This window comes from Spermophilus citellus, assembly GCF_964194105.1.
Source record: "Spermophilus citellus genome assembly, chromosome: 10".
Lineage (NCBI taxonomy): Eukaryota > Metazoa > Chordata > Mammalia > Rodentia > Sciuridae > Spermophilus > Spermophilus citellus.
The window spans coordinates 94,509,677-94,536,099 of NC_138197.1; the positions used below are offsets into that span (position 1 = coordinate 94,509,677).

Consider the following 26,423-nt stretch of genomic DNA (forward strand, 5'->3'; position numbering starts at 1 on the left):
CTATAGGTCTTTTTCTGTGATCTGTCTCTGTCAGTCATTCAGGTTGTCCCCCCTCACTCTTCCATCACTTATTCTGCTTTTAGCCAGATAGAACTGTTTGTCTCTAGAGCTCACTTAGCTTATCTAGTCACAAGAACTTCACCCTTAATATTACTCTGAGTTTGCAGGTTTTTCCCTCAACATTTTAAGTCGCTGGTTTCTTCTCATCATTTCAGTTCAAGACCAGGTGTCGACTCCTCCAAGAAGCCTCCCATGATCACCAGGTCTCATTTTGTCTCTCCTTCATACCTACCCCAACATGGTCAGTTTGTATTACATTACTTTCTTCTTTTCTTTATGACACTTATAGTTATTGTAAATTACCACATTTATTTGTTTGCTTCTAGGATGTCTATCTCCCCCAAAAGAATGTCAGCCCTATGAAAGAAGGACCTGGCATGAAGCAGGCACTCAATAAATATTTGACAAATGAGTAAATTGGTATGTTAAAGACCATCCTGAAGATCTGAATTCGGTCATCCTTCCCATAAACATGAAATCACCAAACAAGATATATAAATCTTAAAATGTTCTTGCTAAAATTTAATATCTTAGCCCTAAATTTTACATAGGCAGAAAACACTGGAGCATTCTAAAATGGTTTCAGAATAGAGTGCAATTTAATCCCAGTTTTGCTATTTCCTATCCAACTGTGTGACCTTGGAAAAGTCAGTTAACATATTAAAACTGGCTTCCTCCTCTAAAAAGATAAGGACAATAACACACAGAAGAGGGTTTTGTGAGGATTAAGTGAGCTAAGCCTTTCGCCCAGTTCCTGGAACATTGCGGACAGTCAATAAGTAGTGGTTATTATTATTATGGATATTGTTATTACAGCAATTAATTCTGGCACCATACTTTACAAAGAACATTGACAAACTGGGATGCATCCAGAAGAGGACAAACAATCTAGTGAAGGGTCTGGAAACCACAACTTGTGAGGAACAATTGAAAGAGCTGAGGATATTTACCTTGGAGAAGACAAATTTTAAGAGAAACATGATAGCTTAAAAAAAAAAAAAAAAACCAATGAAAAGGACTGCCTATGGGAGAGGAATCAGATTTATTTGAATTAGATTTATTCAAAGTTGTTCGAGAACATACAATTAGAGCCCAAGAGTGAGGGTTAAATCTTAAACTCTTCATGATCCCCAAACCAAACGGTCCATAATCAAAAATAATATTGAATTTCTACCTGTAAAAGTGAAAAATGAAGTTGTGGTTATATAAATTTTGATTAAGGAAAATATATAGTATATGAAATCATTTCGAATTACCCTAATGCAGACTTTTTGGTATCAATATGATAATTGTATTTATGTCTGTTGCAAAAGAAGGATGACTATGAGACACAGGCGTATTTTCTGTGATGAGAAATAAACAACATAAGCCACAAACACACAAATGAAATGTGCTACCCTACAAGCTAGTAGGTTTCCTGTCACTCCAAATGTTAAGGCAGAGGCCAAACAACCTCTTAGAAGAAATGGCACCTGAGAAGTGATGCATCAGGGAAAGCAGGGAGTAAACCCTGAAAAGACCTGAAAGATTTATGATCGTAGGAAACGCATGGCTGATTGTGGTAATGCAAAATAGTCCTTCTTTTGGTAATAAAGTAGACATTAATCCCCTCAATATCTTCATTTTCTCTCAGTTAAAATATTTACTCCTTAAAGACCCAGAGGGCTGCCTCTGTGGGTAATGAAGGCATGTGCCATCAGGTAACGGAGTGTCTTCCCCCTATTTTTCTTCTGCCCCCGCAAGGCCTGTCAACCTCTCTGAACCTCATTTTCTGCATTCCTCCCTGCAAAAGAAGAACTTGCATGCCTTCTAGCTCTAAAAGCCTATTACTCACGTAGATTTTTTTTTTTTGATAAATGTAAGTTTGGTCAGGAATTAGAAGCCACTTGAACTTTGTAAATAAGGAATTTCCAAGAACACTAACAAGGAAATAACTTTAGGAGAATGTTGGTCCAAATCAGGGAGTGTCCATTTTCTATGCCAAGTTCAAAGATTAATAAATGATTCCTTTTGTATTTGGATGACTGAAAAACTTAGAACTGGAAGAAACAGGCATCCACAGTGGTATTTTCCAGTAAAGCCTCTGTTTATACAGAAGATGTCATTCAGTAATCACCCATGTTGCTTTCTTATCCTTTGATGGTAAAGATGCTCTCCTTTGTGGTGGTTAAAATACCGAGCAGAGTTTTCAGACAATTTTCATCTTTGAAAGACAAGTAGAAGGAATATTGCCATTTTCAAGCACTGAGAACATTATCTGATCCTCTCTGGAGGTCAACCTACTTCTCATTTTATACCTCAGATGATTTACAGCAGTGGCCAAAACATGCATTTCTTTCCCACTGACTGACAGAGTGTGATAACTAGGCAACAGGGATACACCAAGTAACAAGAGCACAGCACTCAAGATATCATGAAAGACACAGGGATACAGAAGACTGGAGAACTGCCTCATTCTCTTCAAATCCTTGGTTATAATCCACACAGACCATATTGTGGGAACAGAACAAAGCAAGCCTTGCTGTGCCATGCTCCTCCCGTGAGCATGCTCTGTGGCCTACACTTCCGATGAAGGAACCATTGTAACTTGACAATGGTTAAGAGGCCCCCACTCTCATATCAAGAATTGTCCCAGAGTCCCCAACACAATGACCTCAAGCCCAGTTGTCTACCACTTAAATGGAAGATAACTTTTGCTTTCAGAGTTTAGAATTTTTTATTGTTAATATTTTTATACATGAGGAGAAATTCATGATGTGGAGTTTCACTAGTGATATATTAATATGTGAACATCGGAAATAACCACAAGAAAGGAATCCTAATTAGAATAAGTTATACTCCTTGTATATGTGTGTCAAAATACACCCCACTGTCATAGATTTATCTAAAAAGAACAGATAAAAAATTTTACAAGATGAAATGCCCATTTGCAAAATTAACCATTAAAAAAGGAACAGTTCATATCATTTAGTGCATTCATAATACTAGGCAATCATCACTTATGCCTAGTTTCAAAACATTTTCATCATTCCAAAATAAAATATTGTGCCCATTAAGCAGTTACTCCTAACTCTCCCTGCTCCCCAGTTCCTGGCAACTAATAATGTATACCTAGATAAATCTATTCTGGATACTTCATGTAAATGGAATCATATATGACTTTTTGGTTTTGGGAGATAGTCTCTCTTTTTATTTAATGTATATAGTGTTTTGTTTATTGATTTTTCTGATGAAGTATATTTTTATTTATTCTTTTTAAATATACATAACAGTAGAATGTATTTTGACATATTTTACATACATGGAATATAACTTATTCTAATTAGGATCCCATTCTTGTGGTTGAACATGATGTAGAGTTACACTGGCCACATTTTCATATGTGAACCTAGGAAAGTTATGTCCAGTTCATTCTACTATCTTTCCTATTCCATCCCTCTCCTTCCCTTTATTCCCTTTTGTCTAATACAATGAACTTTTTTTATTAGTTGCTCAAGACAATACAATGATCTTGACATATCATACATTTGATTCAAATGGGGTATGAATTCTTATTTTTCCACGTGTACAATGAACTTTTATTCTCCCCACACACACCTTATTATATATTATCCACATATCAGAGAAAACATTCTGCCTTAGGTGTTTTTGGATTGGCTTATTTCACTTAGCATGACAGTCTACAGATCCATCCATTTACCAGTAAATGCCATAATTTCATTCTTCTTTATGGTCGAGTAATATTCCATTGTGTATATATACCCAATTTTCTTTATCTATTCTTCTGTTGATGGGTATCTCCATTGGTTCCATAGCTTGGCTATTGTGAGTTGGGCTGCTATAAATATTGATGTGGTTGCATCACTGTAGTATTCTTATTTTAAGTCCTTTGGGCATAAACTGAGGAGTGGGATAACTGGAACAAATGGTGGTTCCATTCCAAGTTTTCTGAGGAATCTCTATACTGCTTTCCTTAGTGGTTGCACCAATTTGCAGTTCCACTAACAATGTATGAGTGTACCTTTTTTTCCCCACATCCTAGCCAACATTTATTGTTGCTTATGTTGTTGATAATTGCCATTCTGACTGGAGTGAGCTGGTATCTCAGTGTGGTTTTAATTTGTATTTCTCTAATTCCAGAGATGTTGAATCTTTTTTTCACATACTTAATGACTGATTGTATTTCTTCTTCTGTGAAGTATTGATTCAGTTCTTTTGCCTATTTATTAATTGGGTTATTTGTTTTGTTTTTTTATGTTAATTTTTTTTTTTTTAGTTCTTCATATATCCTGGAGATTAATGCTGTATCTTAGGTGCAGGTGGCAAAGATTTTCTCCCATTCTGTAGGCTCTCTCTTCATATGCTTGATTATTTTCTTTGCTGTTAAGAAGCTTTTTAGTTTGCTACCATCCCATTTATTGATTCTTAATTTTACTTCTTGGACTTTAGGAGCCTTATTGAGTAAGTTGGTTCCTAAGCTGATACGATGAAGAATTGGGCCTACTTTTTCTTCTAGTAGACGGATGGTCTCTTGTCCAATGCCTAGGTCATTGATCCACTTTGAGTTTTGCACAGGGTGAGAGATAGGGGTCTGTTTTCATTTTGTTATATATGAATTTACAGTTTTCCCAGCACCACTTGTTGAAGAGGCTATCTTTTCTCCAATGTATGTTTATGGAGCCTTTGTCTAGTAGGAGATAACTGTAATTATGTGGGTTTCTCTGTGTCTTCTATTTTGTTCCATTGATCTTCCAGTCTGTTTTTGTTACTATAGCTCTGTAGTACAATTTAAGGTCTGGTATTGTGACATCTCCTGATTCACTTTTCTCGCCTCCTACTTCACTTTTCTCACTAAGGATTGTTTTGACTATTCTGGGCCTCTTATTTTTCCAAATGAATTTCATGCCTGCTTTTTCTATTTCTATGAAGAATGTCATATTGGAATTTTAATAGGAATTTATTGGAATTTTAATAGGAACTGCATTAAATCTGTATAGTGCTTTTTGTAGTATGGTTATTTTGACAATATAGATTCTGCCTATCTAAGAACATGAGAGATCTTTCCATCTTCTAAGGTCTTCTGCAATTTCTTTCTTTAGTGTTCTGTTATTTTCTTGTAGAGATCTTTCACCTCTATTGTTAGATTGATTCCCAAGGGTTTTTTTTTTTTTTTGAGGCTATTGTGTATGGGATAGTTTTCCTAATTTCTCTTTCAGTTAATTCATCATTGATGTATAGGAATGCAATTGATTTATGGGTGTTAATTTTATGTCCTGCTACTTTGCTGAATTTGTGTAAGAGTTATAGAAGTTTTCTAGTAGAGTTTTTTGGGTCTTCTTAATATAGAATCATGTTGTCAGCAAATAGGAATAGTTAGTCTTTTAACCATTCCTAAGTACATACTTTAGGAAGAAGTCACATTTATATAAAGAAATATATAAACATCATATTCATTTGCCTAAATAAATATTTAAGAGCTGGCATTTGCAAAAAAAATTAAAGTGCTTTAAGAAAAAAATACCTATTAGCTACCTTTGTACTTAAAAGACCCATATTCAGGATAAGGGTGACAGAGAAATGGAATTGACAGTCAAACAGGAGAGCCCACGAGCCTTCTCTCTCTCTGTCTTTCTTTCTTTCTTTCTTTCTTCTTTCTTTCTTTCTTTTTCTTTCTTTCTTCTTTCTTTCTTTCTTTCTTTCTTTCTTTCTTTCTTTCTTTCTTTCTTTCTTTCTTTCTTTCCTTATTTCAATCATAAGTGTGGCATTTAAGGGAAGCTTGGAACTTGAAGGTTCTGCTTTGCTCATATCAAGGGGTGGTACTAGTATTAGTTAGGATCCATAATTGCAGGATCCAAATTTCAACTGAATTATCTTAACCCTAAAGTGTGGAAATATATTTTGGGGATGCAGGGTATGGCTTATGACATGTAGTGGTAGGACAGAGCCCATGCAAAAGAAGAATTCAGGGACATCCCCTTTCCATCTTGATTTATATCTTAGTCCATTAAGGCTTCTCTATCAAAATTCCTCAGACTAGTTTGCTCATGAAAAATTTCCCACAGTTCTGGAGGATGGGAAGTCCAAGATCAAGGAACTGGCAGAGTGCCTGGTGAAGACATCTCTCTGTAACTTCACATGGTGGAAGGGACTGGGAATTTTTCCGATGTCTCTTTTATAAGTGCCTAATTCCATTCATGATGCCTTTTGATCACCTCATCACTACCCCAAATTCTCATCTCCAAATACTAATGTCTTGGGGTTTAGGATTGCAATGCAAAAGTTTGGAGGGTGACATAACATTTAATCATGGAAGATCCTACTATGCATTATCGATTGATTCTCTACTGTCTGTTCACATGGAGGGCAAAAGATGGCCACCTCACCGTTCTCAAGTTTATATACGTGTCCCAAAGAGGCAGTATCACATGAAGCTAAGAATATGGGCTCCAGAGTCAGAGGTGAATCTAAATACTAACTCTGCCAGCTACTGGCTGTGTGACATTGGGCAAATTATTTCACCTCTGGGGCCTCAGTTTCCTCATCAATAATAGCATTTATAAAGTTCTAAAATTAATTTGAGAAAACACATAAAGATCAATGTTCATCACATAAATCTTCAATAAATATTAATTCTTTCATGTTACTGTTATTGTTATTAAAGAGGCTAGTCCAAACTGATGAGTCTCCGTTCCAAATACAGATTTCTAGGAAAGAGATTCTGATTGAGCCAACTTGGGTCAGGTGCTTGCCTGAAGTGAAGAGTCATATCTAAGAAAGATAGCTAGCAGGAACACAGGAGTGGGCAGATGATCTTCAATAGAGCCCAAGAGAAAAGATGCCCTGAATCAGAGAGAAGGGGTACAAGGTAAAAAGTCAAGGCCCCTGCTCAGCCTGAGGACAGCAGCCTTCGGGCCAGGGTCTCAGAAAGAGAAACATGTTACAGATTTTGACCCTAGCTCAAGAACTCTCTTGACTGATGTTTGGAACTTGTGCTTACTGCTAATTTATTTCAGCTGGTATTGATTGGCTAATCTCTGGTGTTTTGAAATCATTGTTTACTTTTTAAAAATTAGTTGTTTATTCTTTTATTCTCTCTGACCTTAAAGTTTATCTTAATTGTTCTTAGCCCACGATTCACTTGCTGCCTTTATTTTCTGGCGTATTTGGGAGGATTTATCTTGGGGGATTTATTTATTTATTGGGAGTCATTTATTTAACCTACTCTCTCATATCAGTTTATCTTTAACTGTTCTATCTCATTTCATTATTTTATTGCTATTTTTAAGCCTTTTAACATCTACAATTTTTGGTTTTCTGAAATACTGCCAATGAAAATGTGATGTAGGGGTTCATCTGGGAAGAGGTCTTTTTTTCCTTGGAACATGTTAATAGATACTCATTTCCATTTTACGCATCCTATAGGGGCCCCCAGCACCAGATGCGCATCTATGCAAATCTCACCGGAACTCGGCATAATTCCCCTTTAAAGTTTCCTCTGCTAAGAGTTTTATATTCAATTAGAAAAACAGAAACTATACTTTGTTTCCTGTCTCCCTGGATAAAGTACCTGAACAAAACTGAGTAGGCAGTGAACTCTATTCCCCTGGAGAACAAAGCTCACAGCTTTGCCTGAGTATTGGTGAAAAAGGATATGCCGTTCCAGATGAACAAGGCCTCGTCATCACCAGAGAGCTGCAGGACTCAGTCCCAGAACCTCTTCTCTGTCCACATTCAGTCCTTCTTGATCTCTTAGATACCATCCACATGCTGAAAACCTCCAAATCTGTATTTTCAGAACCCAGCCTCTCTCCTGAATTCCATGAAACTAACTTCCCACTTGATATCTCAACTTTAATATCCAATTGGCATCTCAAATTTAGCACGTTCAAAATAAAACTGCTGATTCCCTCCCTCATCTCCACCTCCCATAGAATCAGCTCACCCCGAAGTCTTCCATCTCAAACAGTATTATCACCATTCTTCTAGTTATATAGGCAAAAACCTAGAAGTTATCTTTTATTATTCCTTCCTTTTTTTTTTATTAGTGCCTTCCTCTTACAGCCTGTCTCCAAGCAATTAGCAAGTCTTGATGGTTCTACTTCAAGATTCCACCACCTTTTACCTGGCAGTATACTGCAGTAGCACACTAAGTGGTTATAAGAAAAGCTAAAGTGTTCCTATTTTCTCACTCAACAGTCAACACTTCGGTGTCCCCAGATATATGTATGTAGATTTCACTGCACACCAAGTAAACAGTCTGCAGCAGATTCTCTAGCAGGCACCTGGGTATCCCAATTCAATCTGAACCTGTCTACCTGGAAATACCATCAAGTTGAGGGCTTGGTCCCACAGGACTTCCTCCAATTCAGAGGCAAATTATAAGTAATAAGCTCACAAATACAACTGAATGATCAGCAATAAATCAGTTCCTACCATCTTCTCCTTGGGTTTAATTAATTTGCTAAGGACAACTCACAGAACTCAGGGAACATGTATGTTTACTGGTTTGTTATAAAGGATATCACAATTGGTACAGGTGGATGCCACATGAAGAGATAGACAGGGGGTGGTATAGATGGTGGTGTGGAGCTTCCATGCCCTCTCTGGATGCACAATCCTCCAGGAACTTCCACATATTCAGTTATCTGGAAGTTCTCTGAAACCAGACCTTTTTGGTCTTTATGGAAGCTTTATTATATAGACATGATTGACAATCAATGATTGACTTAGCCTTCAGTCCCTCTTCCTGCCCCACAAATTTGGGGGTAAGAAAGTAAAAGGTTCCAATCTTCTAATCATGCCTTGGTCTTTCTTGTGACCAGCACCCATCCAAAGCTACCTCCAAACTGCCACTCACCAGCCAACTCATTAGCACTCAAAAGACAGTTACCACTCTGGAGATTCCAAGGATTTTAGGAGTTATATTCCAGGAAATGGGGACAAAGACCAAAAAACTATGTTTCACAATAACATACATGCTTACTGGTCTTCTTCCTTCCATCCCCTCTTTCTAGAATCTACTCAAATTATAGCTGGAGTAATCCTTTAGAAGTACTTTTTAGACCATATCATGTTCCTAATAACCCTCTAAAGATTCCCCATCTTATGGAAACTAAAAGCCAAACTGTAGATTGTGGACTACAGGGTCATGCATGAGCTCCGCTAGCTCTTTACTCTCAAGCTACCTATCTATCCCAGTCCCTCCCACTTCCCCCTGGTTTAGTCCACTTTATTCTAATGCTTCCTTGCTACTCCTCCAACAGCAATCATGCTCCCTCTAGAAAGCTCTTGTATTTGTTCTTCTTTCCTCCCGAAATTCTCCTCTACTATTCATGTGATTTAATCCCTCCTGTTCTTATTTTGTGCTCAAATGTCACTTTATCATTTCATATGAAATCATACCCACCCCTTCATCCTACTTTAGTTTTTCTTCATAGTACTCATCACCACCGGCCACAGTTGTTTTTGTATGTGTCTTCCCCAACTAAAATGCAAGTTCCATTAGAAGAAAATATATTTTAAAATCCGTTCCCTGCTGTATCCCTATTGTTTAGAATAGCGCCTGGCATTAGAAGATGCTCAATAATTGTTTGAAGACTTCTTTAATGATTAAAGAAATGACTTTAAATATCCTAATATAATTCAAGCAGCATTTCAAATATGTCCATGGAGCAGGCAGGAATTTAAAAAAAAAAAGGGAAAAGGGAGGCACCCGCTGACTTCCTGTTTAGTCCTACTGTATGCTAGACACTGTGCTAGATGTCTCTTGTAGATCGTTTCTTTCTATTCTGAATTTCGTCAGCTACAGGACAATATTGACTAAGCTCTATAAGATTTTTCTGAAATTTCTCTTTAACTATTATCTTTTTACTCACCACAGTACTTGCAAGAGATGTAGGCTTCAGAAAATAAGTCTGCTAAACCTGACATTGTATATTTTTCCTCCTGGAGATAAGGAGGAAAGTGTCAGGAAAAGGTGGACTCATCGTCTTTACCATAGTTAATTCAAGATATGATATGTGTCATGAAAAAGGCTATAAAATATTGTGGATATATAAGGAAAAGAGGAATTATCTTTAACATATAGAACCAAAGACCACTTTAGTAAGAAGTTAGCATTCGATCTGGGCCTCAAAGAAATAACAAGCTTGTAAGCTCAAGTTTGATATAAAGCAAACTGTAGTACAAATAATAGCAAAAAAAAAATTCTTTCTCAAAGTCCCTGACGTGTAAAAAAATATGACAAACATTATTAAATATACTCCGCCATCCCACCTACTGGTATTTATGCCCTTGTGCAATACTCTCCACTTGAATGTGGGTGAGACCTATACCTTATTTCTAGCCAGTCAAATAGGGTAGAGGTGGGCAGGATGTCACTGCCATAATCAAGATTCATAAAACTGTGACTTGTGTCTTGCTAGCAGACACTGTTACCTTTTCAGCTTGTATTCTTTGATGAACCAAACTGTCATGTCAAAAAAAACCCATGTGTCAAGAAGCTGAGGGATTCTCTAGCCAACAGAGAACAAGGAACTGAGGCCCTCAATCTAACAGCCTTCCCCAGTACAGCCTTCAGACAAGGCCTAGGTCTTCCACTGATTCCAGCTTTGTGAGGGAGCCTAACTTAGAGGATCCAGCTGAGATGTTCCAGGATTCCTAACTCACAGAAACAGGGAGGTAATAAATGTGTATTACTTTAAACTGCTACATATTAGCAATTTGCTACAAAGCAAGAAATATATTCATTCAGTTAGGGACTAATGAAAAATTTGCAATTTCCCTTAATCTTTGTTGTAAGAAACATTTTAATTCGTAATTTAAGATCCATTTAATAAATATTTATTGAGAATCTTCTTTATGTAATTGTTATTGTCATGGTTGTTATAAAGGCTGGAAATATCTCTAGCCTCAAGAAGTCTGGTGCAGGTGGGTAAGATGTACTCATAAATAACTATAAAACAATATAGAAAGTACTAAGCCACCAGGATCCATCAAGTATTCATGGGGGAAGGAAATTTGCATTTGGTCTTGAACAGCAGGTTGGGCATATAAGCAATAGACTGTATATAAGCAGACGCATGGAGGAGGTTAGGGTTTGGGGGCACGTACAACACACAATAATTACTTTGACTACAGAGTAAGCCACATTCAGAGTACAGGATACATGCATGTAGAAAAAAATAGAGAAGGAGGTTAGGAACATGTTGGGAAGCTTTTAGCCCTGGGCAAAGGACTAAGAGTTGGTACATTTTTTTAAAAAACATTGTTCAAACTCCATTGCCAAAAATAATATGGTCTAAATTCCTTTATGAAATCTTCCTCATTCTATAGCTGATACTTTTAAATACTGAGCCAAAAGTAAAAACTTCCTATACTTTGATTATGTCCCAATTCATTCAAAAATTCATGTGCATTGAGTCATCTCTAAAATGGTGCACTGAATTTTATAATGCAATTTGAAGGCCTACATATCAACAAAATTGAGAGATTGACAACATCTATAAAGTATTGCATGCATTTTTGCAAGGAGTGAATTATTTTGTCCAATCTCTTTGTTTTCAGTACTAAAAAAATTTAAAAAATTCCACCTTTTTTTAAATGTCATTTACTTGGAGTATTCTAATTTCTTCATCAGAGTTTGGAAATAGGCCACATGGCTGTAAAATATACATGGATGTTTGATTTAGACACCACTCTGACTTGTCATTTCATTGATGGTAGCTGAAAAGGTACTTGAATAGACAAATTTCATTTATACGTTTACCAGCAAGTAATCACTTGAAAAATTCATTAAAGAACATCTTGAAATTAACGTTCACTAAAGGCCCTCTCTACACAGTCTCTGCCAGTGAAAAAATTATTGTAGAGGTTCTCAAGGTGTTCCAAAAGTTTTCTGCTCACCCAGCAAGATATGGCTCAATTTTTAGTCTTTTATGTGTTACTTTAGAAAATAGCACAAACTTATCTTCCTCATCTAACGGTAAAAGTGCGCTGAGATCCTTGTACTTCAATAGCTCTTTAAATACCCCAAATAACACATAGCCAAGTAATCCCCATGCTTTCAAAATATCAAGAAAGAGTGCTTTTGGTCTTGTGTCTCTCAAGTTTGCGTGTATCTCATTATACTTCAGTACACATCATCAACCTTTTCAACAACCACATCACCATGGCCATACCTTCCCAACTAAAAACTGTTTACAATTCAGTGTTACAAGCTGATTTTTGTTTTTTTATTGATGATACCCAAGTAGCTGGGAGGGTCTTAATCAGGGTTGGCTATTGATATCTGTGAAGATGCAGCTCTTCCATCTTGAGAGGCAATCCACTTAGTAAAGTCTGCATGACCACCTGAGGGCGGAGGAGTGGGACCCCTTAAGTCCCTTGAGGATTTGAAACTACTTGGCTCTTTCTCCATCAGAAGAGTCTCTAGATGAAAGAGAGACAGTGTGTGCTTCTTAGAAATAAAAAACAATAATGCTCTTCAAACAGAGCTTGCAATTTCCATTCCTCATTTTCCAATGAATATTCAAAATTCTTTAGTGGTTTATTCCTGTAAATATTAGATATATAAAAAACATAATTTATTTACTTAAAATTATCTTGTGAGTAGAAATAACTTTGAAGTGCTTTAAAATGGCAAGTTCCTTGATTCATTTAAAGTGACTTTATAATACAATTGACATTAGAATTATTTTTATAATAAATCTGCATAAAACTTATAATTTGATTTTTTAAAATTATGATTAGTACTACTTTAAATTTTGCATATGTTTAATAAAATGATACAGTGACTAAAGGGCTTTGAGACCAGTTTTGTATCTATGGGAAAAGAGCAAAGAGGAAAGAAATTTTTAAATTTAAAATATAGTAAAACTCATAGAGTTGTATGAATTTTTTAAATCATTAATTATTTTTTATTAAATTTGTGAAGCAACTGAGCTTAAGAAAAGGGTATTGTTCTTATTTCTTTATTCTTTAAACACATATTTCTATTTCATTATTTTCACTGCTTAAACTAAGATTTATTTTTAGTTCTTGACTACCATATTCTTGACTACCCCAATTCTCTTTTAATTTTGGTCTTCTCAAGAAAGAGGCTGAAAACTCACCTCACTCATGACATCCCATAGAAGACCCTCTCAAATTTAATCTACTCTCTTACCTACAATACTCACCTGTAACACGTCATTTTTTATCCTTTGTATCAGAAAGTTTCACTACTCTTAGAATTACACTTTAAAATATATGAGAAATTGGGCTGGGGATGTGGCTCAAGCGGTAGCGCGCTCACCTGCAATGCGTGCGGCGCTGGGTTCGATCCTCGTCACCACATACAAATAAAGATGTGTCCATCAAAAACTAAAAAATAAATATTAAAAAATTCTCTTTCTCTCTCTCTCTCTCAAAGAAAATGTTATAAAATATATGAGAAATTAACTGACCTAGTATAGAACAAAAAGAAAGAATTTTATACTATTACATGAAGATTTTAAAGTAATATATAATCTTATTTGAGCATGGAAAACATAGTTAGAATATTCAATATTTAGATCTTGGAAAACCATCAACATATAATTTCTTCTGCACCATTTATCGTTACTCAAATGTCAAAGCATTGTAATTGCAGGCTTTAAAAACCAGCAAATGAGCAGAAGAGCCCACTCCTAAGGGTATGACAAGGAGACTGAGATCAATATTATGCTATTACTGCTAGGTTTGCACATCAGCGGATACATGTGAAGCAAATGTCAAGGAGCCACAATGGAAATCAGCACACTTGGCAAATAGTGGGCTTTGTCTCTAAAATGACAGTAGTAGGTCCTAAATACTTTACTTTCTTGAAAACTGGCTAATTTTCATTTTGAAAGGTCAAATTTATCTTTTCCATTGCAGATTGCATAATGATCTACTTCAGACCAGAAGTCAAGAGTCTAGTATCAGTTGCTTATGAAAACGTCCATGGCTTCAAGTCCTGACACTGCTCTGCACAAGTGATGTTGGGTTAGCAAAGCCCCAAAAGTTAATGAACACAGAGCTAGTACTGTTCTGAGCTTCTGGAGTAGAGTGTGAGCTGGAAGGAATGATGGCTGAGCACAATCCAGAACTAAGCAGTTTTCTGAAATCGAGTCTAAAGAATCTCAGGTCTACAAAATAATTTTATTGGTTAGTTCTTCCGCATAAGGTCTAAAGGTGCAGACATAACCTCCAATCTACTTCAGAGCAACCTAGCGCTTACCCTAGTTAGTATCTTATCCAAATAACCTGTCAAGATATATTTATTGAGTTGCGGGAGCAGGATTATGGCTTCTCTCCAACAGTAACCTGTCCATCATCTTCGTTCAATCTTTAAATCAATGTCTTACATTTATTGAGCATCTACTTTGGTATCTAAGGTGTCAGATGTATTATTGTACTAAGAAGTGGAATTGTAACAAGGTCTTGAATATCTCTATCCTACTATGGATATTACACTTGCACAGTGTTTTTGTAAACTACAAAGAATATACATTAATTCTACTTATCATTATACTCTCACTGAGCACTTGTTCCATTTTGTAGGTAGAAAAATAAAACCATAGAAATTTTCCTGAATTTGCATATGTTCAAGCACCTGAGCCATTCCTTGAACCTAGATAGATCTTATCAGGTCAAATCATGGCCATCTCTGAGGGCTGCTTTCTAAGAAGACCTTCCTAAATTTAAAGTTTAGTTTGCTCAAAAGCCAAATGGACTTCTGTCATTCAAACTAAACTATTCTTGAAACTATAAATGTTACCTGCAAACTCTTGAAGAGAAATTATGTTCTTCTGTTTAATTAAATAACATATGCAACTCATATGCTCCCAATGAATGCCCTTTCCTTTAGGTAGTTTTTAAACTATTTGTTTTAGAGTCAAATTATTAAGTCTACAGTTAATTCCATAACATTGGCTTTAGATGTGTGACTTTGGATAAATTACATTACTGCTAGGCTTCTGTCTCCTTATCTATAAAAAGGGGTAAATGGAAAACATTCACACAAAGTGTTTAGAATAGTGTCTAACACATATTAAGCCCTCAATAGATCTGATTTTTCTTCATATCGCCTCTTCTCTTTTTTCCAGGCTATCTTATATATTGAATATACACACATGATCTAAGTACTGAAGATGGTCACAAAGAAAAAAGGCTGATACTTATCAAGAACAATTCACACAAAAATAAACATTCAATGATTTTTCCTCGTGTAGATTCTTGTCTTTTATGTGGCTGGTTAGTGAGTAAAACTTTTCCCGAGTTCATGAATAAGCATAGCCCTGGAATAGTATAAAGTGGTTAAAATATCTTTCTTGTTCTTAGTCTCCAAGTTCCCCACAATAGTAGCACATTTGTAGACTCTTTCCCCCTCTCCATAATAAAGCCTGATTTTAAGAAAGGATCTAAACTGTGTGAAGAAGTAAATGATTTCACTCACTAACAATTTTAAATTGATGATTTTAACTTATTACAGTTTGAAATATCCCTAGAAATGCCTAAAGGAATCATGTACTTCAAAATAAAAATCCCCTTTAAAAATCCCTAACACAGGCAATATCTCTGGTAAATGAGAAAATGGTCAGTCAGGGGCAGTGGAGTGTCTCGTCCTCAGGGAAACAACAGAGTAATGCCTTAAAGTAGCTCTAACAGAATTACTAAATTTGGAAGCTATGATATGGTCAAGGACTATAATAGGGCATTCTTCTTTGTTACTGAATCAACATTTCTTTTAATACCCAGTGTAATCAGTGAAACAGAGATGAATGTCCAGATTAATGCTGAAAATGAAAAGCCAGAGATCAGGGGCAGCTTCTTTTAAAAACAGGTTACAGCAGAAAAAGCTAAAAACATGACTAAAGTCTTCAGTTCACCTACAAACCTGCTAGTTCCCCATTCTTCAAAATTCAGAATCACTAACCTTGAAACTTCTTTCTGCTCATGTCTCTTGTCTCAAGAATCTTGACAGTGCACCTGGAGCTCCAAGGAAGGCCTCCTGAAGTCCTGAAAACTGGCTGCTTCTCACTTTGTCCACTTAAGTACCAACCTTAGGAGCTCCACGAAAACAACTGTAATAGAACATTAAGTGGATTTTCCTGGCGTCTCAGAATTTTAGCAGAAGCCCACACACTCAGTATAATGGGCCCCAATCAGGACTGGAGATCATTAGTTCAGAGCTGGGACATTGTAACTCTTGACTCATGAGTCTCTGACACACTCAAAGGTGGAGTTTGGCTCATCATGTCTATGTTAAGAATGTGAGTAAAGAAGATTCAGCTGGAGGGACTTGGTAGGGTATGCACTCCTCTGATGCATAATGGAATAGGGGAAGAGCTTCCACCTGCCTTCCAAACAAACCAAATGATAGGGGGCTCCAGAGACTCACCTGAAGACCTACACTTGGGTCTACTGAAAGTTAGGCCACACAGAATGTTGTATGAGACTCAAATATGAAAAAAAAAATGTAGACATGAAAGCCTGAATCAATATCACTGAGAGCAGAGTGAGAAAACAGGGCTACCATAGAAGTTAAGGTGTTCCCACCCATGTGGAACTAAAGTGTAGGTTTTTGAGAACCAAATATGCATGTTATGGAAGGGATCTGAGCTTTAATCATCTTCAAAGGGACTCTGATTAAGCCTCCTGTAAGTGTGAAGTGAGACCTATAGAAAGAACCCAAGGAGCATGGATGGACCACTAGAAGTCAGAGACTGAAGAAAACTATAAAGGGCCCATTGTAGGAGACGTTGCTTATATCGGGCTCTACAGATGGGCAAGTAGGGTGTTCCTGATTACTCAGGAAAATCTCACCGTGAGCCAGTATCAGCATGATCGACTTGGCAGAGGTAGAGAGCCAAGAGAGCTAGAGAACACCTTTTCAGTGTGTGTATTTCTCCCACTATGCATCCCCTCCCCAAACCCAGAGAACCCACAGGCAGTCAGCAAACAAGAAAGGAGGCAAGAACTGAGAAGAAGAGCAAGAGAGAACACCAAGTTCACCTTTCATTTGCAGTTTTAGCCAAGTTGAGTTGGGGTGAATGAGAAGAGAGATTACAACTTGTGTATGAATGTAGATTTCACTGTTTTAGTACTTAGAAATGATTGTGTTGGGCTGGGGATGTGGCTCAAGCGGTAGCACGCTCGCCTGGCATGCGTGCGGCCTGGGTTCGATCCTCAGCACCACATACCAACAAAGATGTTGCGTCCGCCGATAACTGAAAAATAAATATCCAAAAAAAAAAAAAAGAAAGAAATGATTGTGACTGTGACATATGGAGTCTGCCTGACAATTTACCCAAGGGAAGGGAAGGGAAGACAAATTCGGCAGAATGAGTTTAAAGCACTGGGAATGAGAGAGAATAAAGTTGCTATCTGCTTGCTTCTTATCAAGTCAAATTCATGTAATGAAGTGTTATTTTGTGTTTATGTACACTTCTGAAATTACTATTTTGGGGCTAAAAATTACATTTCTATAAATTATAATGGGAATGGTGCCTTATGACAGCTTCAGTGTGTCAGACATTGTGCTAAATGCTTTTACAAGCATTCTCATTTGAGCTTAATAATCACCTTAATATATTCATTAAACTCACTTTACAGTTAAGAAAAATAAAACCTAGGTTAATGAACTTGATCAAGCCACACAGCTAAAAAACTATGAAAGAAAAACTTGAATGCAGTGAGTCTATCTCTAAAGCCCAAATTCTTTTTTCTTTGTTTATTTTAGTTTTTTTTATTGGTACATTATAATTATGCCTAACAGTGGGATCATTATGCTATATGCACACATGTGCATAACAATTTGGTCAATTCCTTACTTTCCTTTCCTCCTCACTCCCCTGGTCCTCTTACTCTACTCTATTATATTATTATTATTATTGTTAATTAGTGTATTATAATTTTATATATATAAGGGGGAATCATTATGGTGTATTCATATGTAGACATAGCATAATATGGTGAATTTCATTCCCCAGTACTTCTCTGGCCCTTCTTTTCCTCCCTTCCTCTACTCTATTGTTGTTTTCTTCCTCTATTGTTGGTCTCTTTTCCATTTTAGTAAGATTCCTTTTCTTAATTCCTTCTTTCTCCCCTCTCCTCTCCTCTCCTCTCCTTCCCTCCTCTCTCTCTCTCCCTTCCCTTCCCTCCCTCCCTCCTTCTTAGCTTCCATAAATGAAGGAAAACACTTGACTCTTGACTTTCTTGAGTCTTTTTGAGTCTGGCTTATTCGACTTAGCATGATATTCTCCCATTCCATCCATTTACCAGCAAATGTCATAATTTCTTTCTTCTTTATGGCTGGGTGAAACTCCATTGTGCATATATTTTCTTTATCCATTTTCTGTTGGTGGGCACCTAGGAGGATAGCATAATTTAGCTATTGTGAAGTGTGCTGCTGTAAACATTGGTATGCATGTATCACTATACTATGCTGATTTTATTCCTACTGAGTAAATATCAAGGACTGGGATAGCTGGGTCATATGGTAGTTTCATTTCTAGTCATTTGAGGAATCTCTGTACTGCTTTTCAAAGTGGTGTACTAATTTGCAGTCCCACCAACAATGTATAAGTGTACCTTTTCCCCCACATCCTTGCCAGCAATTATTTGTATTCTTTTTTTTTCAGTACCAGGAAATTGAATGTGGCATGAGCCACATGCCAGCCCCCCTCCCCATTTTTTTTGAGAGGGTCTCTCTAAGCTGCTTAAGGCCTTGCTAAATTGATGAGGCTGGATTTGAACTTGCAGTCCTCCTGTCTCAGTCTCCCAAGCCACTGGGATTACAGGTAAGTACCAACATGCCTGGCAATTATTTGTATTAATGATGAGTGTCATTCTAATTGGAGGGAGATGAAATCTCAGTACGGTTTTGATTTGCATTTACCTGATTCTTAGGGATATTGAACATTTTTTTCATATATTTGTTGACCATTTCTATTTCTTCTTTTCAGAAAGCTCTGCTTAGTTCATTTACCCATTTATTGATTGGGCTATTTATTATTTTGGTGTTAAGCTTTTTTGAGTTCTTTATATATTCTGGGTATTAATTCCCTATCAGAAAAGTAGCTGGCAAAGATTTTAGCCCATTCTGTAGGCTCTCTCTTCAGACTCTTGTTTCCTTTTTGTGAAAAAGCTTTTTAATTTTATGCCATCTCACTTATTGATTCTTTTTTAAAATATTTTTTGATTGTCTAGGACCTTTATTTATATGTGGTGCTGAGAATTGAACCCAGGGCCTCACACGTGCTAGGCGAGCACTCTACTACTGAGCCACATCCCCAGCCCCTTATTGATTCTTATTAAGGAAGTTGGTACCAGTGGCAAGATGTTAGCATTGACCCTATGTTTCTTGTAGCAGTTGCAGAGTGTCTGGTCTAATTTCTAGGTCTTTGATCCACTTTGAGTTGATTTTTTTGTGTGTGTGTAGGGTGAGAGATAAGGATCTAATTTCATTCTTCTATCTATGAATATCCAGTTTCTCCAGCACCTCTTTTTTTTTTTTTTAAAGTTGTCTTTTTTCCAATATATGTTTCTGCTAAGGTAGCAAAACAAAGGTGTCAAGGATCAGATGAATTTAACTATGTGAATTTGTCTCTGTGTCTTCTATTCCATTGGTGCTCAGGTCTGTTTTTATTCCAATACCGTGCCATTTTTGTTATTAGAGTTATGTAGTATAATTTGAGATTGGGTATTATGCCTCCAAGGGTCACTCAGGATTTCTTCAGCTATTCTGGGTCTTTTGTTCTTCCATTTAAATTTTAGGGATTTTTTTCCCCTAGTTCTGTAAAGAATATCTGTGGTATTGTGATGGAAATTGCATTGAATCTGTAGATCACTCTTGGTATTAATTCTGCCTATCCAAGACAATGGGAGGTCTCTCCATCTTCTTGTGTCTTCTTCACTGTATTGTGATTTTTATTATAGAGGCCTTTCACCTCTTTGGTTAGATTTATTCCCAAGTTTTGTTTTATTGTTTGAGGCTATTGTGAATGGAATTGTTTTTCTGACTTCTTTCTCAGAAATTTAATAAAAAATTGGAGTGTAGGAAAGCTATTGATTTTTGTGTGTTGCTCTTGTATCCTGCTACTTTTCTGAGTTTGTATATCACCTATAGAAGTCTTCTGGTGGAGGTTTTTGGGTCCTCTAAGTACAAAATAATGTCATCAATAAACAGAGGTAATTTGACTTATTTTTTTTCCAATTTATGTTCTTTTAATTTTCTTCTCTTGACTGATTGCTCTGACTAGAATTTCAAGAATATACTGAATAAGAGTATTGAGAACGGGTATCCTTTTTTTCGCCCCCCTGATTTTACAGGAACTGCTTTTGCTTCCAGTTTTTCTCTATTCAGTATGGTGTTGTAAAGTCAGAATTATTAATCAGTATGTTTCCCGTGTAAAATAAAAAAGGGGGGAGAGGAAAATAATTTTTAAAGTTAATGTTTTTAGTGTCTACATTTCTACCCATATTCATTTTATCACATTATTTTCTATTGAAAATATTTTAAAAATCTTTCACATTCTATATTATCTAGGTACTAAAAATAAAATTTTCATCACTGACTGAAGAAAATGTTCTATATCTCTGCTTTCCAATAAAATACTCATTACCACATGTGACTGTGGAACACTTAAACATGGCTAGTACAACTGAGGAACTAAATATTTAATTTAACTTCAAATTTAAATAGCCACCTGTTGATAGTGGCTACAGTACTGGAATAGTCACATGTAATACAACAGTCATATCTTGATATGTCCGTCAAACAAAGTCTGGTATGTCATAAGTCATGGACATACAATGGAGACTCTTCTTGCCTGAAGAAGAAAGTTCTAGATCAGGGAGGAATAAACTGGCTCATTTCAGCTGCAAAAGCCTCTCAACAAAATCTGCCTAATATTTGGGATGATGCCAACATTTCAAAGATTCCTTGAGATACAGTGATAAAGGATTTCCAATATACTTTGGATGTTCTTTTGGAATCCAAACTGATGGACATTTTGTACACCAACAATTATCAAAAAAACACTTTTCATCATTAAAGAAAATCATAACCCAGTATTTGCACTATAATCAAGTAAGAAAAATATGATTCTAAATAGACTAATTTTTTAAGAGAGAGAGAGAGAGAAATATATATATATATATATATATTTAGTTATTGGCGGACACAACATCTTTGTTTGTATGTGGTGCTGAGGATCCAACCCGGGCCGCATGCATGCCAGGCGAGTGTGCCACCGCTTGAGCCACATCCCCAGTCCTAAATAGACTAATTTTAAGATGCAATGCCCAAGTTTTATTTTCCAAAATTTTGTATTTTTTTCCATTTTTGGCAAGAATTTCTTTTTTCTTTTTCTAATATCCAAGTCCCAACCATTATTCAAAGCCCTACCAGCCTCTTTACCATGAATCCTTACCAGATGAACTTAGCCTCTTTTAAATCTACACCATGATCATGCCTGAACTACTCTGCGTTATATAGCCTTTATCCTATGATTCCTACAATACTCTTTATTCTTGTGTTTATTTTCTGTTTGACTATGTTGGTTTCACCTGTTCTAGCATGGTGTTTTGCATTAAAAGACACATTGAAATGCTGATCAATTGACAAAGTTGAAATATTCACAAATGGAGAACTGGCCAGCCAAGGAAAAATTACTATTCCAGTTATCTTTGCTGCATTACAAATTATCCCCAAAATTAGTGGCATCAAACAATCATTTTATTTAAAGATTGGTCAGCAATTTGGAAAGCACATGTTGGAGCTGGCTTTGTTTCATGAGGACAGGAGTCTTAGATGAGAAGATTAAGGCTGAGAGTAATTCAGTGGTTGAGGCTGGAGATATGTAAAGATTTGGTCACTCATGGGTCTGGTTTTGGAATGACTCAAATGTTAAAAGACTGCTGACTAGAGCACCTATGTGTGGCTTCTCTGTGTGACCTGGCTTTTTTACAACATGGCAACCTCAGAGCAGACAGACAGGAAGGACTCCCACTATGAAAATTCCAGCCAACCAGGTAAAAACCTTTTCTGACCTAGCCTCCTAGTGTCACTTCGGCCATTCTTTGTGACTAGATGAAGCAGTCACCAATGACCCAGATTCATGAGGGAAGAAGCATGAACCCTACACCTTTCTGTGGGAGGAATGGCAAGATCACATTGTCACACAGCTTGTGGGAGAAGTAGTGTTGCACACATTTTTCGAAAGTACAACTACAATGTTTTCTTTGGAAAATGCAAAGATAAGGGCGGGGGGAGACAGTTCTACGGTATAAAAGGATTTAGGGTTTGGATACGTTCTGTGACCAATTGTTCTGGAACTAGATGGAGTTCATGCCCAAAACATCTTGTTAATAACAACAGCAATAATAGACATCGTTTGTTGACATATAATAGGGAATACTTACTAAGTGCCTTACAAGCATTTCTTAATTCTTCAAAATAATTATATGATTAAGGGCTTATTATTATCCCATTTTATAGACAAGAAAATTATGCTATATAATCCTGAGGGAACTTAGCCAAGGTGAGTGGAAGCAAGAGTGGACATCATCCATATCTGTCTGATTAGAGTCCAAATTCTTAACCCTGAAGCTATACTGATTCTACAGGTGACATTGTCATCTCAAAGGATTCAGAGCCTTTCAAACCAAAGACTCTCCGTGAAGACCAAGTCCAACTGGACAGTGTCACCTTTAACACTGAACCCTCCTAGAGCTTGTTATATTGCTCCTGATGTGCTGCAAACTCAAGTCATTCTGAAAGCTTTGTAAGATTATTTTTCAGTCTATTCCTCTAACCACGGCTTGGTCATAATTGCTTCTGGAATCTGTTTTCATCAGCTCAGCAGCATCATCTCTTGTCTGTAACAGCAATGTCAAAGCAGCAAGCAAAAATACATCCAGATTTTTTTTATCTTCTAAAAGCAACTTTTGTTCTATGTTTGAATCATACTTTAGGACTCTTCCCCTGTTCTGAAGTGAATGCATTATTGCATGTATTTGGAAGAAGTTTACTGAGTGCCTGGATAATGCTTTTCTCCAATTTATGGGGAAGTACAAAGTTACTCCTTCTGCCAGAATTTTTTTCCCATCTAATTAAACAAAAATTAGCAAAATCTGAGATACCCCCAAGGAATAATTAAAAAGAAACTGCCAAGCCTTTGGAAAATAGAATTTCCACATAGATTTCCCTATAGCTATGCTTATCAATTTGCAGAAAGCTAAGAATAAATATCCTAGTAGTGATTAATGGGGCCTGAATGAAACTACACATACATACAAAAGAGCCTATTTAATACACTAATAATGGAGATACATTGTGGATCAACTCTTGCACATTTCTCTCCTTGGAGGCTCAAATGCAGCAATGAAACTAAGCAGGTACTCGAATGAAGTGATTTTTCCCCCTGAAAAGGAATCATGTTTCATTCCTACTTTGCCAATTCTATTTTATTTTGCCAGATATCTATCTCTTGTATTGCACAAGAACAGAAAGCCACAAATTGCCTTAAGGCAGGTGGTCTATCAAAGATGCTAATATTCACCATTCTTGGGAGATCTAATTATCTCCCAAGCTGTTTAATTGAACTTGGCCTTTTTTGTTTAGCATTAGGAAGGGAATAGAAAACTGCCTTCCCTGAAGCCTCAGCATGGGGGAATAGGTATTCTGAACATCAACTTAAAAGCCAAGAGACAAGAAAAACACATTCCGGGTAGCATAACAGCTGCTGAGTGCCACAGAACACAATCACTAAAACCACTGTGGGTAGCTGTGGGGTGAAACACAAAGAGCCTTCAGCTAGTACTGGCTCCTGGGTAGATTTTAAACATTCCATTCTAAGACACCGTGCAGATGTCTCAAAGTAGAAGGTTCACATCTGGAGCAATCACAAAATAACTGAAATGGAAAATGCGGGAAAGACAACCCTGCTTGCAACAACCACTGAACTAGAGCAACCCATGAAATGGAAGGATGGACTAAGAAGTATTAGTATTCTTTTAGAAGTTTAATAGGATTATGTATAGAATACTTATTTCAGATTTTCTAGACTGGCAGAATAGAAAGGCTAAAGGGAATCTTAAAACTTTCTGCATAACTCCTCATTGTCCATTTTACATTGTTTAATAAGAAGAAAGATAAAAAGTAGGCAAATGATAGTGTGAACAATACAGCTCCCAGTCTCATAACTCCTGGGCTATTGCTCTTCCCATTGTACTTCTTAACATGTATTTTTATGATGATGCAGTTACTTAAATGCAATTAAATATAGGAAGCTTAGTGTCCCAATGTTAGCTACAAGGTGACGATAAAAGCAAGACCAAACCTCACACTCCAACTTTCTAGTCCTTCATTTTTCCTACTGATGAAGATACCTCAGGGTGAGAGAGAGAGAGGGAGAGAGATGGAGAGAGACCCTATCTATAGATAGAAACATGCTATATTTCTATACTGGAAATTCAATGATTATGATTACTGAATATTACCAAATGAAAATACTTGTTATGTCAGGTTCCATTTTCGATACTTTGGAATAATGCTCTTTTATAACAAACTCCTTGGTGAAAAATAGCCCATGATAGAAAATAAAACAAAACAGAAGAGATGGGAGGGCACAGAGCAGCAAGCTTTCATAAGTGGCAAATTTTTAAATCAACCAATCAGCAACAACTGTCTCAGTTTTTTGTACAATTTTAGGAAAATTATAACTGACCAAAGGAAGGCAAAGTTTCTTTCCTTCATTTTTACCCATGACATATTTTCCTAACCATTCCCTTTACCCCTTTCTCTTTTTTTCAATTAATTTATTTATTTAAATTAGGTATATAGGACAGCAGAATGCGTTTTGATTCATTGTACACCACCTCTTTCTCTTACCAGAGCAGGAAAAGCTTATTTTATTCATCCATCCATGTGATTGTCCATTCACAAATATTTATTGAGCACCTAATGTATGTCCTACACCTCACATAAGCCCAAATTATGTGAGGTGTAGGACATACATTGAGGAACAAGACATGGCAAGGGATCCCCAAACTAGTAGAAGACAGAGACAAAATTAAAATGGCTTTTATAATAGGGAGAAATAGAACCTTGATGGGAACAGATGCTTTGGCCACCTTGAACCCCATGGGGGAAGTCAGTAGAAAAGCTCCCGGAGAAAAGTACTCTAAGCTGAAACCTAAAATAGTACAGGGTGAAGAGCGGGGAAAAGAATGTTTGAGGGGGCAACAGATGAAAAGGGTGAAACAAAGCATTTCCTCTTCCAAGAACTGAAAGGAGCTGATGGAAGAGAGAGCAGGAGAAATGGTGGCAAAGGTGAGATTGACTCGGGAGACCAGGTCCACACCTCCAAACCCCAGTAGCCCTGATAGGGGCTTGAGCTCAATCTGAAGGGCAACTGAAGGTCTGTGCAAGGTTTCATTAGGAAGGACATGAACAGATGCGAGTTTCAGAAAAATTGCTCAGGCCAGTTAGGGAGCCAATTAGGAGGTTGTCACTAGAATCCAGGTGATCTCAATTCCATATCTTGATATTGTATTATTCTTCTCCTATTTCAGAGATACGGGTTCCTGTGGACCATTTTAAGACATAAACAAGCAAATGTAGTCTTGTTTTTAGGGACACGTGTTCCCAGAATTGCATGTCCCTGAATCCTATCAGCCTTCTCTTCCTTTGAAGACAGCTCACCATGGGGCTGGTCTGAAGGACCCTTTACCTTCCCTCTGTAACAGCCCTGCTCCAGTCCTTACCCCAGTCAAGAACATTCTTTTAGATCTTTTTCCCAGATCCGATGTATTTTTCTTCTCCTTCAGCCCTAAGCTCTCTGCACATTCTATTAACCCAGGTCCCCTTTCCATCACCTCTTATTATTCTGACCTCTGCTTTCTGAAATAGAAGCTTGACATAGATACATTCTTTTCACTGACAATGGAGGCATTGATCATGAGTTAGTGTAATATATTTAGAAGTGCTCCTTGCACTTATGCCTATGAATTCATCTTTTTTCCTTTGAGCTTATACATTCTGCCTGAGACCCCTGCAGGGTCTCTGCATCTGTATTCATTGGCCTTGAGCAGCATAATCAAAGAGCTCCTCTTGGCAGGGACATTATAGAAGAAAGTTAAGTGTCAGCAGCAGAATGAAATAGATGAGCTCTATTCTACCGGAGAGTTGTTTCTGAAAAATGTGCATCATACTTTGAAGATTATGAAAGTAAATCTCACATGATTTTAACCAAACTTGCATTCTACCACAAAAAGACATGAAAATAGCTTTTAAAGAAATGGGTTTTGGCAACATAACAATGGGGGAAAAAAACCAGAGTATTTGGGGTGATTAA

General features: G+C 36.8%; 1 long non-coding RNA gene across 2 annotated transcripts in view; it reads right to left on the minus strand.

The window, feature by feature from the left end:
* LOC308658553 overlaps window positions 1–26,423 on the minus strand; it is a 110,104-nt gene that overhangs the window by 66,295 nt on the left and 17,386 nt on the right. Inside the window, exon 3 of one of the 2 annotated variants that reach the window (XR_014024190.1) lies at window positions 18,333–18,432. The exons of the other annotated variant lie outside the window; for it this stretch is intronic. This is a non-coding gene — a long non-coding RNA (uncharacterized lncRNA). Of the gene's footprint in view, window positions 1–18,332; window positions 18,433–26,423 lie in introns of those variants that run through there. 2 annotated transcript variants of the gene reach the window in all.